The sequence below is a fragment of the Eucalyptus grandis genome, chromosome 8 (assembly GCF_016545825.1).
Source record: "Eucalyptus grandis isolate ANBG69807.140 chromosome 8, ASM1654582v1, whole genome shotgun sequence".
NCBI classification, from domain to species: Eukaryota; Viridiplantae; Streptophyta; class Magnoliopsida; order Myrtales; family Myrtaceae; genus Eucalyptus; species Eucalyptus grandis.
This window is the reverse complement of record NC_052619.1, coordinates 19,775,643-19,779,375: the sequence shown is the minus strand read 5'-3', so window position 1 is coordinate 19,779,375 and position 3,733 is coordinate 19,775,643.

Genomic DNA, 3,733 nt, shown 5'->3' with positions numbered 1-3,733 from the left:
ATTGTGATTGATTATAATTGATACTTTACTATTTTAAATAGCTATCTTGTAAAATCTATAAATAGACTCATGTACACTTTATTTAAGAATGTATGGAATATTACAATTTTATCTTTGTCTTCACTGTTCTTAACTTGGTATCAGAGACACAGTTATTCCTCTCATGTATGTGTTTCCACCTCCTATCAGTTTGATTCTACATGTAGCTCTTAATCCGACTTGCACTTGACATGGATTGTTAAATTATTATCATATTTTATTTGGCAATGAGTTTTACACACTCTATATATTAACGTGGTCTCTTTTTACCTATCAATTTAATCTTTTGGATAGTACTTTTGTAACATTCTAAATGGCAATCTTACTAAGGAAGTTAATATGTTGCCTCTTTTTAGATAAACTCATCCCTCCAACAAAATGTGTCGATTACATCGAGCATTATATGGCTTGAAACAGGCTTCTAGTGCATGATATTCTAAGTTTAACTCAATCAGGAAATCTCTTACTTTCAAATTCAATCCATGACCATGCTCCTTTTTCTTTTTTTCATGTGGATGACATTGTTATTATTAGCGTTAACTGGCAAAAGAATACCCCAAGTGTCACAACTTTGCATAAAAGGACACATAAGTGTCAAAACTTCTAAAATGTACACTTAAGTGCCAAGATCACAAAAGAAATGAACATTGAGGTGCCAACAACTAGAATTTCTGGCTAAATAATCAACACGGTTTTTTTCGATGAGAATTTTAAATGATGTGGCATTTCTTTTAAATTTTTTTTATCTATGTAGATAAGGCGAACGGCATCATGCCATCCAAGTGGACTACGTGAGACGACACTAAACAACATTGTTTGGCGTCTTGACCTGACTATGCTCACCATTGCTTTTCACGCCGCTTGTCATTCTCTTTGAGGCTCCATCACCACTCACCATTCATGCTCACCCTTCATGCTCAGTGTTCACACTCACCCTTCTCATTGTTCCTTCTCGCACTCACCCTTCATGCTCAGTTGCCGTTCACACTCGCCCTTCACAATCAATCATTGCTTGTTGTTCGCTAAGCCTTCGTTGCCGCTTGCCATTCCTCAGTGGTGCATTTTAGGGGCAAATCGAAATTAGTCTCTTGGGCTTCAATTGGGGACTTTGGCCGATTTAGGATTTTAATTTGGGGGAACATGGAGGACAACGTTGTTTTAGATAAGAATTACCGAGTGGACATTCCAGCGAGTTACATAAACCAGTTTTACTAATATAATAACGCCATATTAGATTTCCAACAAGCCTCATCAGAGTTGGCACTAAAGTATCCAATTCTTTTTTTTTTAAATGGCACTTAAATGTACCTTTTGGATTTTTTGGCACTTATGAGTCCTCCTCTGCCAAATTGTGGCACTTGCGGTATTCTTATCCTAGCATTAATCATATATTGTCATTTCAAAAGTTAAGTGATATCTTGGTGAACAGTTCGAAATGAAAAATTTTGAGCCACTCAGTTATTATTATTATTATTTTTTATGCTTGGAGGTTAATTCAAATTTCTTTGGTTATTATGTTTCATAAGTAAAATATGACATTTATCTTCTTTCTCAAGCCAAAATCACTGACAATAAGGTTGTTACAGCTCCTATTGAAATCAATGCCAAATTTGGTGCCAAAGATGGAACTCCTTTTTCGAATCCTATATTCTAGGGAAAATCTCAAATAAGGACCTCAAGTGGAGCCATTTTCTCAAAAAAAGACCTAAAGTGGACACTGTCTCAAATAAGGACTCGGAGTGGCTAACTTACTCTCAATTAAGGACTTGAACTTCTAATTTTATTCATAGCCAGGGGTACTTTTGTCCAAGAACATTGTTGTTTATTTTTTTTCTCTCTCTTTCTTCTTTTTTTCTTTCTTCATCTTTCTCACTCTCTACATCACCTCCATTATTAGCCCCTTCATTGCTCTTTGTGTCATCTCGTTGTATGACCAAGATTGGGTTTTCTTTAACACGAGCCATTACAACGTAGTCTAACTTGTTCAAAATTTTAAATTTCACTCCACAAAATGGTTTGTAGACAATTCCACGAAGCCGAAATGAGCTTTCAAAAATCAGTACTATTTATTCCAACATTCATCGCAAATTCTAATCTCAAAGCCATGCTTTTGCTGAGACTCAACTTCTTGTCCAACTCCCAAGCTATGCAACTAATCCCTTTGGCGACGTATTTCTCTTACCTCGAGAGTGCATCAAACTCCACTTATTTTGGGCCTTCTGCTATCCCAGCAACTACAACTTTTTGTGCTGTTTTTGATCTTGCTTGCCAATAACAGAGTAGCAATATCCAAGCATTGCCATCATCTTGTTTGACTAACTTATGCTTTATTCAATTAACACTTGGTGATCAACAATTTCACGCCAAAGAACAATTTTGTTATAGCTAGTGACTATTTCAACCTTGGCAAGAGTTTGCCTCATCAATTTCAAATTTGGGTTTGCCTCTCTTGCGTAAATTCAATCTTTCAAAGATCCCCCTTCCCCTTTGCAATGCCAATGACTCCTTTCAATAATCCCTAGTTTGGAGACACCCACTCACACTCTTACCATTCTCATCAACACAGCTCTTCTCCTTAATCAATACCCCATCTTGAGATTGATCATTAGTCGTATCTAACATCATTAACTGTAGAAACGGTTGTACTTCGTTGCCCATTGCGGCCATTGAAAAGTCTTATCTAAGCTCTTGACCTCATTGACCACTGCCCTTGACAAAAAATCCAGCATCGTTGTCGTCAGATGGAGGTCAATTCGAGCTTTAGGCTAAGCACAAGCGAACCGAGATTTGATGCATCTTGAGGAACTGAGGATTTTAGCATTTGAGAAGGTGGCCAGTAGCAAATAACTCCAATCCGACTTCTTGTCACTAGGACCAACTATGTGATGACATGAAGCTCACGAGATCACTGGTAGGGGCCCTGATTATGGTGTTGAAGAAGGAGGCAATGTAGAGCGAAGGAGGAGGTGTGAGGAAGATGAAGAAAGAAAAAAAATTAAAGAAAAAATGTTCTTGGACAAAACTACCCCAAGTTGTAAATAAGATAGAAAATTTGGGTCCTTATTTGCGACACAATTAGCCACTTTGGATCATTATTTGATATAGTGTCCACTTTGGATTCTTTTTTGAGAAAATGAACCCACTTCAGGCCCTTATTTGAGATTTTCCCTATATTCTATCAATAGATGGTTGATAGTCTTATATATCTCAATATTATTACCTAGCATTGCCTATGCTGTTCATATTGTTAGCCTACACATGGCTACACAAGTATGACTCATTTTGTTGTATTCCTTCGAATCCTTCGCTTTGCCAATGATACATTATTTTATGGCCTTCACTTTTCTGCTCAATCAATCATGGAGTAGACAATCTATGCTTATGTTGACTGGTTGGTGACGCTTAAGATTATTGTTCCACTATGTATTACTATTTCTTTTTTGACGACTCAGTTATCTCATGGCATAGCAAAAATTAGATCCTCACCCCTCGCTCTACTATAGAAGTGGAATAACAAGCTCTTACTTATACGACATCAAAATTACAACGGTAATGGTTACTAAGGATGCGTTTGGTAATTGGCTAAATGATAATTGATTTTATTATTTTGTTCCCGAGAATATATTGAAATAGAAATCCATTTCGTAAATTTTTTATTCTCAGGAATAAAAATCCGTTTTATTTTTTTGTTTCT